Consider the following 15,855-nt stretch of genomic DNA (forward strand, 5'->3'; position numbering starts at 1 on the left):
TGTTTTCCCTTCTGAATTCTCAGACACGGACATCCCTGCTTTGAACACCCGTTTAGAATCGATTCATGATACTTGGGATTCTGTCCATTCGGCTCTGCAAAAGGCTTCATTATGTGCAAAGGTCCAAGCTGACAAGAAACGGGGTGCTAATTCTGTCTATCTTCCAGGTGACAGGGTGTGGCTCTCCACAAGACATATCAAACTTAGGGTCCCGTCCATGAAATTTGCCCCTTGATACATAGGTCCTTTTCGAGTCATCCGACGTATCAATCCAGTGACCTATTCATTGGCACTTCCGGCTCATATGAGGATTGCGAATACTTTTCATGTGTCTCTACTCAAGCCCCTTACTTGCAATCGATACACCAGGTTTTCCACACCTCCTCCACCCTTGATAGTAGGTGACCAAGAGGAATACAAAGTTCGTTCTATCATGGATTCCAAAATGTCTAGAGGTGTCTTGTCCTATCTTGTTGACTGGAAGGGTTATGGTCCCGAGGAACGTTGTTGGGTTCCTGCTGACCGGGTTCATGCGCCCTGTCTTGTCCGGTCGTTTCACAACCGCTTTCCTCTTAAGCTGGGTCCTTCCCGCCCAGTGCACGGTTTTCGAGTGGGGGGTACTGTTGCGGTCACCGGCCCGCCGAGGCTCACGGCCGTGCCCGACCGGCACGACCGCGCTGACAACACGAGCTTACCTGCTCGTCGGCGAGCCGGGAACCGCTCACTCACTTCTTCCGGGCATAACGCCCGAATCCAACATGGCGCCGACCACGTGGTCGCGTCTATGGATAGCCCCGCCCCCGAGAGTTATACCGACGTGTGCGTGACGTCACGACGTCAACGCACACGCACGTTTTGGGGTCAGAGGTCGCCCTCTGACCAATCATAGCATAGAGAGGGGTATTTAAACCCCTAATTCACCCCAGTACTTTGCCCTGTCGTGATTTCCGTTTCCTGGTTTCCTGAGAGTGCTATTTTCGTGTTTATGATCTCCTGGTATCCTGATCTTGGCTTTTCCCTGGTTATTCTGATCTCTGGTTTCCCTGACTTGGCTTGTTTAAACGGTTTTGAGTATTTTCTGGCTTCCTTGACCTCGGCTTTCCCTTTGACCATTCTCTGTCTCTAGCATATTAGTCCAGCCATTCTAAGGTCCGGTTTACGCTCTATCCTGTTATTTTCCTTTTCTTACTTATGTATATGTTTACATAGTTTCTGCGTGCTGGACCACACTACTAGCCGTGACAAGGTGCTGCTCATAAGAAATCCTGTAGACGAAGATTGACTATTTAGGTAGCATTGGTTCAAGCTTTGGATGTTGGGTTTAGCCTTTACCTTGACAAGAATGATACTATAACGTAATACAAAACAAAAATCAAAAGCAACTCAATAAACCTTTATAACACAAAAACTGTGGTGATCATGTTAAAAAAGTGTCATGTTCTCAAAAGCAGCCTATAGTAGAGAATGGGGAACTACAAATGATCTCCTTGTTTTCTTTAAAGTGACAATTCCCAAGGATCCAGGCTCTATGTAAAAGACAAGGTGATTATTTTATTTAACAATTTAGAAATACAGTGCTAGCACTCAATGCTCAAGACACTAAAGGTATGAATATCACAGTAGCTTATCCTAAACCTACATAAAAATGAAATACTTTAAAATATATGATAATGCACTCAAAATAATAAAAAAAGTTAAACCACAATGTGTTTATTAGTTTTTGTTTAATTTTTATTAATGTTAAAAAAATGAAAAAAATGTATTTGTTTTACAGTTTTGGAAATTTCTGCTAAATCCATGTACGATACATACATACGCATCGTGTAATAGTGCATAAAGTGCGAAAAAAATATGAAACTGTACAAAAAATATAAAAACAATGCCCTCCTATATTTTACTCAGTTGCTGTGCAAGACCATGTAACACAGGGAACCAAAAAAAACAACAAAAAAACAAAACCATATTCCTACTTTTAAAAAAAAGACAAAAAATCTAAATCGGTAGCTTACAGATTGTTATATATTAGTATTTAAATGTTTTTATTGTATTTCCAATTATACATACAACAATTAAAGACACACATTATACAAAAACAATACAATACAAAAGTTAAATACATATATATAAATTATTAAAATATTTATTTTATCTATTTAATCCATTGGTCATAATAGTGAATATAGTTTAAATTATTATTTGAGTATGACATTCCCCTCTCCATTTCAAGTTGGAATATAAGTTGTTTTTTATACTGAGTGAAATCTGGAGTTGATATTTGTTTCCAAGATCTTGCGATGACTATTTTTGCAGACATAAGACAGTGAAGAATCAATATTTGATGATTTTTTGGGAGTTTACCCCAATTAAGATGAAGCAGGCCAGTTTCTGGAGATTTCTTTAGATTTATATGAAAAACCGACATAGTAGAGTATATCGAGTCCCAGAATGTAATTATTCTTGGACAGTTCCACCAAATATGTATCATAGATCCTTCCTGAGCTAAACATTTCCAGCAGAGTGGGGAATTAGTCGCAGATATTTTAGCCAATCTAGTTGGAACTAAGTACCATCTATGAAGTACTTTAAAAAGTGTTCCTATGATATTAGGGCAATGTATATGCATGCTTTTTAACGAATCTCAAGGGGGAACACCATTCCTTGTCTGTCATTTTGTGGTTCAAATCTTTTTCCCATTTCTTATTAGCTGAAGGTTCTATACTTGAGTAAGATTGTCTAATTCCATGGCTGTGGAACTGACTGCTTTAGTCTCCTTTCTTTTAAAGATTTTATGTATTAAGTTCTTCTTGTCTCCTTCAAGCTTTAAGAGGAATTAATTTAAAAAACCTCTCACTCTTAAATAAGTGAAAATTTCTTTATCAGAGATATCGAGTTTTGATCTTAACTTTTTAAATGTGCTCAAGTTAGAGTTTCGGAGGAGATCATCAATGAAAATTTCCTTACGAGCTCTCCAAGTGCTAAGGTTTAAGTCAGGCATGACTCTCTCAAGAAGTCGAATGTTTGCTCCCTCAAATATTTTATTAGCTGTATTAAGATTTTTTGTATTAATTACCATTCTTCTATAAGATGGTTTACAATTCTTGAATTAAATTGCATTTAATAATATTTAAGATTGGCAAAATCATGCCATATCAGGAGAGCTAAATCTTTTTTTTTCTGTTCTTAATGTTTCTATCTTAAACCAAGTTGACTCTCTCGAGTTTTGGATCTGAAATTTATGGATATGGGTAATAATGTTGGCCCTAAATATATACTTTATTAAAGGGTATCCCATACCTCCTTTATTACTTTTTTTGTTAATATTTGAAATTTAATTCTTGGAGTCTTTCCTTTCCATATAAAGTTAGATAGAGAATTCTGAACCATATCTAACCAAGGCTTGGGAAATTTTAATGGGATCATATTAAAAAGATAAGCCCGTTTAGGGATAATATATGCCTTTATAGTATTGACTCTTCCCCACCAAGAAATCTCTAGAAGATGCCATTCCTTAAGAATTCCATTAGTATATTTTATCATTTTCAAAAAATTAGCTTTGACTATATTTTTTGGTTTTGCTGTTATAGTGATTCCCAAATATTGGAAATCTTTCTTAGACCAATGGAAATTGTAATTATCCTTTAGAAGACTCAAAGAGGAAGGATTAAGATTTATAGTCAAAGCAGTAGTTTTATAGATGTTAATTTTATAGTTGGAGATATCCCCATATTTTTGTATCTCCTGCACTAGGTGATCAAGTGAGATTGAAGGATCAGTAATAGAAATCAAAACATTGTCTGCATATAAATAGATCTTAAATTCAAAGTCACCTATAAAAATAACTCTCATATCAGAGTTATTTCTAATAGTGATCGCAAAAGGCTCAATAGGAAGAACATACAAAAGGGGAGACAGGGGACAGCCCTGCCTAGTCCCGTTTGTAATATCGAACCATTCTGTACAGAAATCAGATCCCACTATACAGATTGCTATATATTAAATCACCCCTAATTGTAAAAAATAAAAAAATCATATAACAGAATAAAAGAAGATGATTGCGGTAGTACTACACTGTTTCCAATGAGCTCTAGAGAGCACATCATACAAACATTTCATTATTAGAAGGTCTCATAAAGGGCTCAGTGGCATAACTACCGCCAGTGCAGCCGGGGCCTATGGGGGCCCAGCACAGGACCGGTAGTTTCACCACTGATTTATGCTGCTGAGGATCTAATGGGTCCTCTGGGCAGGGCTGAGGCAGTGCACAGAAGTGCCTGGTTAGCTGGATGGCTGCTCACTGTGTAGCCACAAGTGGCACTGTACTGGGAGGAAGAGATCACTACCTCCTAGGTCACAGAAGGCAGCATGGGGGAGATAGACAGGGAGAGGAAGCTTAGCTCTGCACAAGGCATTGGAGAAGTGTCAGTATGTGTATGGGTATAATAGGTCAGTATGTGTATGGGTCAGTCTGTGTGTGTATAGGTCAGTCTGTATGGGGGGCAGTCAGTGTGTATGGTTTAGTCTGTATGGGGGCAGTCTGCATGTGTATAGGTTAGTCTGTGTGCGTGTGTGTGTGTGTGTGTGTGTGTGTGTGTGTGTGCATGGGTCAGTCTGTGTACAGTTGCAAGAAAAAGTATGTGAACCCTTTGGAATGATATGGATTTCTGCACAAATTGGTCATAAAATGTGATCTGATCATCATCTAAGTCACAACAATAGACAATCACAGTCTGCTTAAACTAATAACACACAAAGAATGAAATGCTGCCATGTTTTTATTGAACACACCATGTAAACATTCACAGTGCAGGTGGAAAAAGTATGTGAACTCCTAGACTAATGACATCTCCAAGAGCTAATTGGAGTGAGATGTCAGCCAATCAATGAGATGAGATTGGAGGTGTTGGTTACAGCTGCCCTGCCCTATAGAAAAAAACACACCAGTTCTGGGTTTGCTTTTCACAAGAAGCATTGCCTGATGTGAATGATGCCTCGCACAAAAGAGCTCTCAGAAGACCTACGATTAAGAATTGTTGACTTGCATAAAGCTAGAAAGCCTTGCTGTTCATCAGTCCACGGTAAGACAAATTGTCTATAAATGGAGAAAGTTCAGCACTGCTGCTACTCTCCCTAGGAGTGACCCTCCTGTAAAGATGACTGCAAGAGCACAGAGCAGACTGCTCAATGAGGTGAAGAAGAATCCTAGAGTGTCAGCTAAAGACTTACAAAAGTCACTGGCAAATGCTAACATCCCTGTTAGTGAATCTACAATACGTAAAACACTAAACAAGAATGGATTTCATGGGAGGAAGCCACTGCTGTCCTCCCATGAGGAAGCCACTGCTGTCCAAACAAAACATTGCTGCACGTTTACAGTTTGCACAAGAGCACCTGGATGTTCCACAGCAGTACTGGCAAAATATTCTGTGGACAGATGAAATCAAAGTTGAGTTGTTTGGAAGAAACACACAACACTATGTGTGGCGAAAAAGAGGCACAGCACACCAACATCATAACCTCATCCTAACTGTGAAGTATGGTTATGGGGGCATCATGGTTTGGGGCTGCTTTGCTGCGTCAGGGCCTGGACGGATTGCTATCATCGAAGGAAAAATGAATTCCCAAGTTTATCAAGACATTTTGCAGGAGAACTTAAGGCCATCTGTCTACCAGCTGAAGCTCAACAGAAGATGGGTGTTGCAACAGGACAATGACCCAAAGCATAGAAGTAAATCAACAACAGAATGGCTTAAACAGAAGAAAATACGCCTTCTGAAGTGGCCCAGTCAGAGTCCTGACCTCAACCCGATTGAGATGCTGTGGCATGACCTCAAGAAAGCGATTCACACCAGACATCCCAAGAATATTGCTGAACTGAAACAGTTCTGTAAAGAGGAATGGTCAAGAATTACTCCTGACCGTTGGGCACGTCTGATCTGCAACTAGAGGAAACGTTTGGTTGAAGTTATTGCTGCCAAAGGAGGTTCAACCAGTTATTAAATCCAAGGGTTCACATACTTTTTCCACCTGCACTGTGAATGTTTACATGGTGTGTTCAATAAAAACATGGCAACATTAAATTCTTTGTGTGTTATTAGTTTAAGCAGACTGTTATTGTCTATTGCTGTGACATAGATGATGATCAGATCACATTTTATGACCAATTTGTGCAGAAATCCATATCATTCCAAAGGGTTCACATACTTTTTCTTGCAACTGTATGTGGGGGATCAGTCTGTGTGTGAGTATGGGTCAGTCTGTGTGTGTATGGGTCAGTCTGTGTGTGCGTATAGATCAGTTTGTGTGTGTGTGTGTGTGTGTATAGGTCAGTCTGTGGGGAGAGGGCAGTTTGTGTATGGGTCAGTCAGTGTGGTGGGGGGCAGTCAGTGTGTTTATAGGTCAGTCTGTGAGTGGGGGGTTAGTCTGTCTGTATAGGTCAGTCTGTATGTGTGTGTGTGTATGGGTCAGACTGAGTAAGTGCTGGAGCTCCAAAAGAGATACCTCTCATTTTGTGACCTCCCCTGTACCTGGTGGATAGGCAGCCCTCTGAACCACCACAAATCTGATTGTGCCAGGTCCCTCCATGCAAGGTAAGAATAGGGAAAGTGGAATATTTGTTGGTTTTATTTTAATTATTAAAGCAAAAATTGTAAACTCCCTTCCTTTCCCACTCCCTATACCCCCCTGCACACAGTATAATCCTCACAGACAGTAAACCCCCTCACATATAGTACACTCCCACCCATACAGACTACACCTCTCCATACATACGCAGTGCACCCCCACACACTTCATCCCCACATACATTCACCCCCACACACAAACACATATTTCAACCCATTACACACGACTTTCCGATAGATAGATAGATAGATAGATACACACGCTCCTTACAACCTTGATAAGCACGGAACACCAGTACACATGCACTCACACTGCAGTCCCTAGATGCACACACTTTACAGGCCATATCAGCACACACAATATCAAAATAACTTATACACGAGCATGTGCACATACAATACAGCCCCTAGCTATGCATGCATGTATTGGGGCTTTATAATTTTTGTGTGTCTGGCTAGGGACTGTAGAGTGTTTATGTATGTGTTGGTAGGGGTTTTACAGTAAGTCTGTATGTGTCTATGTGTATAGGGGTTGCATTGTGTGTGTATAGGAAAGGCTCTAGTATTTGTGGATAGGGGACTAGTGTGTGTGTTTATAGAGGGATGTAGTGTATAGGGGGTATAGTGTATGCTTAAGGTGTAGGGTGTATAGAATGTGTAAGGGGGTGTAGTCTGTGTAGTCCCTATAATTACTTTGCAGAGAGGGGGAAATACTGATCCGTTGTGGTCTTGTGGGTCTGGCTGGGTATCCGGTCTGCACCTCTGCAGAGTGCAGACCATAAGCATTTCACTCTTGAGCTCTGGGACTTACAGTGTCAGAGCATTGCTGTGCTAACCTGTGGCATAGCTTTGACACTAACCAACAGAGCTCACAAGAAATACATATCATCTGTACCAAGTTGAGGTGGTCAACATATGGCAGGGGCTGGCAGGCTCTCTCCACACCCTGGCATTAGTTCTCCCACCTGCATTAAAGTTAGGTGGGGAAGGGAAATCTTTAATCTCCCCCACCTTCCCCTTAAAGGACATAGAACCCTATTAGCTGCTGCCTTGTGTGTGCAATAAGGTAGATGCTTTGATCTCCCCTTTCATACTCGGCCCATAACCATTGCAGCCCACCAGGCACTTGACCAATGGCCAGTCCAGGCCTGCAACACAATACCTAAACAATAGAGGGTTGTGCAGAATTTCTCTTCTCCAGCAGTTACCTAAGGGGCACAAGACCCCTAGTCGTAAGTAGACTGGTCGAGCTCAATATTACGGATGTTTTGCTTTTATAGTAGGTGGCTGCTTTGAGAAGCAGCTGCTTGATGTAAAATGTAAAAACACAGAGATCCTAACTTTATGAAATATTAAATTTAATGGTTGATGAATGTGCCACTTTAATGCTTTTTTTCTTTCAACGTGAAAGCTGTAATATTAAATGGAAAAAAGGCTGTACCATTAAAAGAATGAAGAAGAGGTCACCCCAAAAAAGAGATCACTGCATAGAAATAATTACAGCCATCCCATCTGGGCTCTACTAATGGTAAGTGATTTGTAAAATCATTTAAATAATAAGCAAATGTTGTCAAGAGGTTGCACTATTATGTTTTCTTTGTTTTGTATTTTTTAAGGGTGTTTTATGGGAAATAAAGATTAAAGACCTTTGTAGAAATAGTAAATTAAAATTAAGTAAAGTGTTTTTTTAATCAGTTTATTACATTTATTATGCACATTGTAAAAAAAAAAATGCCTTTTGCGAGGAAAAACAAGGTGAAAGTAAATAGAGCATTCCACTGTTAAATGTAAAAAAATAAAATGACCATTTACAGTAATAAATACAATTCTTGTTTCCCATTAAAACCCCCAAGCATTTTGTGTTTTAGCCTGATCAATATAACATTTCTTCAGAAAAATAAGTAATGCTATATTAACTAATGACCAGTATTTAATAGACCGTTGTATTGAAATTTTGTTCTGATTATATATCTACAGCTTCATTCATATTGTCTATCCTCTGTAGAGAACCACATTTCAATATGTTGCGAAATAGATTTCAACATTTGTTAACATTTCATCTGATAGACATAATATTATTCACACTGTGTGTATTACCTCTCCTTTATCTAAATGTACATCACAGAGCGCTATATCTAGCAAAACAGCTCTGGATATGTCATCTGTGATAAGACTATCACTGCCAAGCATGTAATATACTTTTACATATTTCTGCAGCTGTCGCTTAATTCATTGTTATTTTATTATTGGTTTTCATCATGGTTACGAATGATTTAAAGAGTTTCTAAGGTGTCGCCTACATGAATTAATGAAAAATATTCTTTATTTATTTACAAGTAACATCATTTTCCTTTTCATCTGCGGGGACAATACATCAGTAGTTAAGATTTCTATTGACTTAAACATGGCATATTCTTATTGATTTCATTCTCTGATACATTCGTTTAGAGAGCAGTTAAACACTTTTAGGGTGTTCTGCCAAAATAAATTGTAATAAGTAATTTTAGAAAACAATGCTCATATACAGAAAAGAGTACTGAATCTCTGTCCAAAGAAATAGTACACTACTCATTTGGCAATCTAATAGGTAACACACAATCATTTTGTAGATCTTAAAGGGGAACTGACATTTCTTTTGAATTTATTCCATTGAATAAAGTATTGAAAATCACCTGTAACTTTTTCATGTGATGCTCCATGTCCTTAGATATATATCAAAGGAACTCTACAGCTATCATAACTACTTTAATTGACTGATGAGGTTATGGTGCTTTTAGTCTGCAGGCACCGGGGTACTAATCTGTTTACTCATCGTTTGGTAGGGATTCTTGGTCCTCGTTAGCCTGAAATCCAACCTCCATTGACGATATGGTGGTGGAGCAGCCATGCTCCATTTCATGTCATATCAGGGGTAGCATTCAGTGATTGGCTGAGAGCATCAGCTGAAAACTCTCAGCTTATCTCTACCCCAATCCTAGGTAAGAACTTCTATAGCACAAGCTCTTCAAAACCACCATATAGTCATCGGATGCATTAGGCTGCTTTGACCAAAAATCTGTACAAAACATATTAGAAGTAATGCGGGACCCACCACCCATAGACTCCAGGAACGATAAACAAATCATCCTGTTGTAGTTTTTATGGTGCCTATAGTGTGTCTTTCGAACATGACATCACAAACCAGTTCAGACATTGAAAACACTGTAAATGTAGAAGGGTAAGCAGTTTGGCATTCTATGTCTTCCTTTCAGACTGAGGAGAGGGAAACAAGTTCCTCTACCCCTGTCCGCGCACACACACACACCGTCATACTGACACACACAGGCATACTGACACACACAGGCAGACATACTGACACACACACAGACAGACATACTGACACACACACACAGACAGAAATACTGCCACACACACACACATACTGACATACACACAGACAGAAATACTGACACACACACACACAGACATACTGACACACACACAGACATACTGACACACACACTGACAGAAGTATTGACACACACACAGACATACTGACACACACAGGCATACTGATATACACACACAGATACACTAAAACACAGACAGACATACACACACAAACATACTGACATACATTTAGCCACCCTCCAACCACCCTTACCTTTTCTGGAGGGTGGTTTCCCTGGGGAACAGTGGCAGGCTGAGGCAGTTGGGAGTTCTCCTCTGAAACTCCCCTCCTCCCTGCCTTTCTCCTCCTGTGCGGCTCTGATCTCCGGTGGGAGGAAGTGACGCGCGGCACTCACTTCCTCCCAGCCGGCTAACGAACAGGAAGGGGCCCGGTCACGCTCTTTAAGCGTAACAGCGCCCGACCGGGACCCTGCTGACACATGCCCACCGGGTGGCCCTTAGTGCATGGGCCACCCGGGGGCCCTCTTTAGCATGCGGGATGGTGCGGCTCTGTGCAGCCGCACCACCGGGTCCAAGGGGGGCTGCCCAAATCGCGGGCCCACGGAGCAGCTGCTCTGGGCCCCCCAGGAGCAACTGGGCCCGGGGCAGCTGCCCCATTTGCCCCGCGCTAAAGACGGCTCTAGTTACAACAAAACATAGTCTGTTACTCAGCATGTATTTATTCTTCACAACTCACAGAGCAGACATGTCCAATTCCTTTTGCTGATATACACATGCCTGCTGTAGCCTCCATCTAAATGGCTAAAACCCAAATATAAACTGGCAAGAGAAAGTAAATCTGGAGGTGTGTCCATCCCAGCATGTTCTGCACAGTTACTACAGGAGCTGGTTAAAGAAACACTATAGTGTCAGGAATACAGACATGAAGTATACTGTATATAGATACTGAAGTTCTAAATGTTTAGGTGTTTACATTTTTAGATACCGTTTAGATGTCCTGCCCCCATTGCCTCTTGTAAAAAAAGGTGTTAACTTACCTTTTTCCAGCACTGTGTTGTCACAACTGCCCCACTCCCACTCTGCCTCCATGGGTGAGATAATCAAATTTGATTATCTCAGCTAATTCAATGGTTTCCTGTGCTGCGCCAATCAGCATCTCCTCATAGAGATTCATTGAATCAGTGCTTCTCTATGTGGAACGTTTAGAGTCTGCATGCAGGGTGTGGAGATGCTGAACGTCATTGGTGCACACTGTCATTGGTGCACACCGTAAGGGGTAAAAAGCCTGCATTGACAGGCTGTAGACATCAAAACAACTACATTAAACTGTAGTTCTAGTGTCTATAGTGCCTCTGTAAGGACAAATTGTATATTGTGCAGATTTAGCCTAAAGGTCACTGCCAGCATACACCACATCCATTCCCCACAGAACAAAAGCATGAACACCAAACAGAGAGAAAGGAAATAAACAGAGAACAACAAACAGGTGTGTGCTCAGGAAAAATAGTAGAAATCCTGCAACGGTACTGGTGCCTGGTAAAGGACAGGTCCAGACAGGCCTACCAGCTAGAGAAGGGGGCACATCTAGGCATGGGTGTCCTGAGGCGAGTTGCCAGGCTGAATACTACTAATAGAGGTGGTACTTCTATGGTGGTCATGGCAGCAGATGTAGAGGTGTCCGCAGTACTATTGGTACTAAGTGACCATGGCTCTACTGCTACTGATGGTTTGAGGACCACAATGCCTACACTTCTTCAAGATAATATTCTTCAGATTATGGCGTACCATTAATGATGGGGTTTATTTTTATTATTTAAAAGAAATGGGGATATGATGTGTATGCTCTAAACTAGCAAAACCTTTTTTTAATGACCACTAAAGTCACACAGACCTCATCTCAAAGAAGTGGTCTGTTTGCAGTTGTCCTTTTTTATGTTTACATTTTATTGCTTTCACAGGAGTATGGAACATTGTCCAAAAAAAGCAGACGAAATAGTAAGCAATGTATATATCAAAATATTGCGACAGGTAAATCGTTTCATCATTAATCGTTTCATCATTAAACAAGCTAACTTAATTATGAGCACATGTACCACTTATTTCAATATTTCTGTTTCATTCCTTTGAACTAACTAAACTAAGCAAGCAGGATGTTGGTAAGGTCCAAAGACATTGTAGAGTGTGGTGGAGGTTCTTGTTGAGTTTTTTCATCACACAGGAGCTTGTGCCTTGTAGTCTGTGCGTGTAGTCTCGCCTCATTAAAGTTTTAGGTTGTTGAGAGCGAAGCAGACACAATGGGAAAGGATGGTATTGGGTGTGCTTTCCAGTATTTAGCGATCATAGTCTTTGCAGCAGTGAGGTTATGCAAGATTAGGAGCTGGGTGGGACATTGATGGGCTGTTGACATGTCTAGGAGAAGACACTGTGAGAGACAGGCCAGTAACTTGCTGTCAACAAAGGATGTAAAGCAAGCATGTCAAACTTGCGGCCTACAATGAGTACCTTTGTGCTGTGGCTGCAACCAGTCACAAGACAGGAAACATCTTTCCCTGCCACAGACGATTGTGTGCTACAGCGGTCCAAGAGCGCTAAGCAATAGTCCACGCCGGACATGCGCCCAGAGCATGTGAAGTCATACCACGTTGCGTTGCGGTGGTAGCGCTAAGGTGCGCAGATGGGCTGTCTGCATAGCAGGCCAGCCACACCCCCTTCAATCCTGTTAGCAGTGCCAGAGGAGGACCTACCCTGCTTGAGCAGAGAAGAGCAGGGCTGAAACTGGAGGAGGGGGGCTTATCTTAAGGAAGAGAATCTTGGGGGACCTTCCTGTGTATAGTGTGTTACACTTGGAAGGAGGGGGGCAGTGTATTAAATTGGGGGAGGGAGGGCAGTGTAAGAAATTTGAGTGTTGGGAGTGGGGACAGTTTATTATATTAAGGGCAATGTATTAGATTGGGGAAGGGGCAATTTATAAGAGTGGAGGGAGGGTAGGCTGTGTATTAGATTGCGGGTGGCAATGTATTCCATTGAGGCAGTGTATTAGTTTGGGGCAGTGTATTAAAATGGGGGGACAGGCAGCGTGTAAGAGTGGGGGAGGCTTTGCATTAGATTGGGGAGGCAGTGTGTTACATGTTGGGCAGCGTATTACTTTGGGGGCAGTGTATTAGAGTAAAAAAGTGGAGGGAGGGGAGGCTGTGTATTAGATTGGGGGAGGCAGTGTATTAGTTTGAGAGGGTAGTATATTCGATGGGAGGGCAGTGTATTAGAGTGGGGGGATGGGCAGCATATAAGATTGTAGGGAGGGGCAGTGTATTAGATTTGGGGGCCGTGTAATGGATTTGTGAGCATTGTATTGGATTTGTGGGCAGTGAATTAGAAAGGGGGGAGTCGGCAGTGTATTAGAATGGGGGATTTGGTCTGCAACTCCCCATGGAGTTCAGCGTTTTGCCACATATGCTCCTTCCCAGATCCATAGGGGCAAATCAGGGGAGTGTTGAAAGAGGGGAGTGGTAGCAAGGTTGATTGAGACAGCAACTAAGAAGCCCCATGTCTTATGTATATGAGTGTAAGAGACAGTGTATTTACAAGTAATGGTCGCTTATGGGGGGGAAGCCACATCAGATGCCTGAAAGAGTATGGTCTTAGGAATGCATTTTCCAATGTCAGCCATTTGAGTGGACAGCAATGAGGTAAGTTCTGGGGGAAGTGTAGTAAATTTGAATGTCAGAACTCTCAGATCACTTTTCTTTGGGTGAGTGCGGAGCAAGCAATCATTTACTCTAGGGTATCATCGTTTCCAAAGAAAAGGGGACATGTGGCTTTGCAATTGTTTCAGCAGAGAGGTAGTGAAAGCGTGGAAAATAGATAAAGGAACAGGGGAAGAGCACTCATTCTGACAGCATTAATTCTCCCTAACCATAAAAGCTTCACTTTGTCCTATTGTTCATATAGGTTTTGTAAATGATTGATTAAAGAAGTTTAATCAATCAAGTTCTCGTATGAGTGAGTTGTGTAGTTTTGCAAATTTACACCCAGATATTTTAGTGTACTTGTACGCCACTCGAAAGTGTAGTCAGCCTTCTGGGGGAGTCCTATCATAGGGGCTTGGGTTTTGGAGCTGTTATTTTGTAGGTAGCTGTCCCATAGGATTCCAGTAGGTTCTGTAGGGCTGAGAGGGAGGTAAAAGATGTAAGCTATCTGGGGATAGGTGAAATGTCTGTGTGTTATGTGTAAAAGGTGAATTTATGTATTTTAAAGTGTTTTACTGTCTTTGTGTCCCCATGTGCTTAATGGAGTCTGTCTCTGTGCTGGGAGATAATTGGATTACTTCTCCAGCACAGAGAAGGCCCTGGAAAGCTAGGGGTTTTAAAAGATACTTTTAGTAACTTTTGAACCCCTGGTCTGATCCATGCCATTTTTTAATATGTTGTTCCCCTGAATGGATTGATTGTGGATATGTAATTTTGTGTGAATGTGATGTATGGTTTTGAAGTTATAAATATTGTGTAAAAAGTATATTTTAAACTGTATGAATAATGGGATTATGTGTCACACTAAGGGGAGGGGAGGTGTGGGAGGTAACATCTATGTCATTGGTTCTTTTATGCCTCCCCCTGGGTGTGGCCTGTATGTGTGAGTTGGAAATAAAAGCCAGGCTGGATGAGCCAGTCCAGAGTTCCTGTTTTTACCCTCAAAGTGATGTGTCGTCTCATTATTGGGGGGGGAGGATTTATTGCATGCTGTTCCAGTTGACTGCTAGGAGTGCAAGCCTATTTGTATGGTTCCTATTCAACGGTCTACAGCATTCCTATGCTTGAGAAGGTTCATATGCTGCATCGGTTCGGTGATTGTGGTGTCTGCCAGAGTGCTTGGAGTCCTCAGGAAGCACTAGGAGCATCCATTAACGGAGGTACCCAGTCGGGGTGCCAGGTGATCCGTTACATTGGTGGCAGCGGTGGGATGGCGTCCTAGTGTGAGGTAAAGCAGCTCAGAGACACTGTTTGGATTTACAAATTGAGGGCAACGCTAGCAGTCGTGCAGCGCCCCTGGGAGCAGACAAGTATGGAAGGTTCTGGCTCTGGAGATGATTGGCTGGCCGAGGTGAGGCAGCGAGTGGCCGAGTATGGGGATGATATACCCATGGAGACACGCCGGGTGATCTGGAACCAGGTCATGGCTGAGCGAAACACAAGGCTGGACCGAGAATTCCGGTTGGCAAAAGAGAGGAAGTATGCTCAGCAGCAGGAGCGTTACAGCAGCCGAGTAGAGGCTGCATCCGAGGAGGTTAGCCGTCTTTCCCTGAGGCGGCGGGAGGAACCCGAAGTGGGGGTCCTCATAGACTGGTCCTGTGAGGAACCACAACAGGCAGGTAGAGATGGGACCAAGGTCTCTCCACCGGGCCCACCGGGATGCTGGGCAGCCGGCCCAGATCCCCAGCAGCAGCCAGAGTTGCCAGGTGGGGAAGCAGGTGGCCCTTACTCACAAATGTTGAGGGGCCTCACGGATTGGTCCTGGGAAGACCCACAGATGGCAGGTGGAGATGGGACTGCAGTCTCTCTACCGGCCCTACAGGGATGCTGGGCAGTCGGCCCAGATCCCCAGCGGCAGTGTGCGTTACAGGGAGCTGAAGGTGCCGTTCTTGCTCCCCAGCGGCAGTCTACGGTGCAGGGAGAGGAGCCTGTTATCCCCTCTCCCCAGCGGCTAAAGGTGTGTAAGGGAGAGGAGTTTGTTATTCCCTCTCCCCAGCGGCAGCGCAGCTCACCAAGGGGAGACAGTAAGCCCCTCACCAGCGCAGATGGGACCGTGGTCTCTGCGCCCTGCCTACAGGGAGTACAGAGGGTCAGCCCTG

This window comes from Pelobates fuscus, chromosome 1, assembly GCF_036172605.1.
Source record: "Pelobates fuscus isolate aPelFus1 chromosome 1, aPelFus1.pri, whole genome shotgun sequence".
Taxonomy (NCBI): domain Eukaryota; kingdom Metazoa; phylum Chordata; class Amphibia; order Anura; family Pelobatidae; genus Pelobates; species Pelobates fuscus.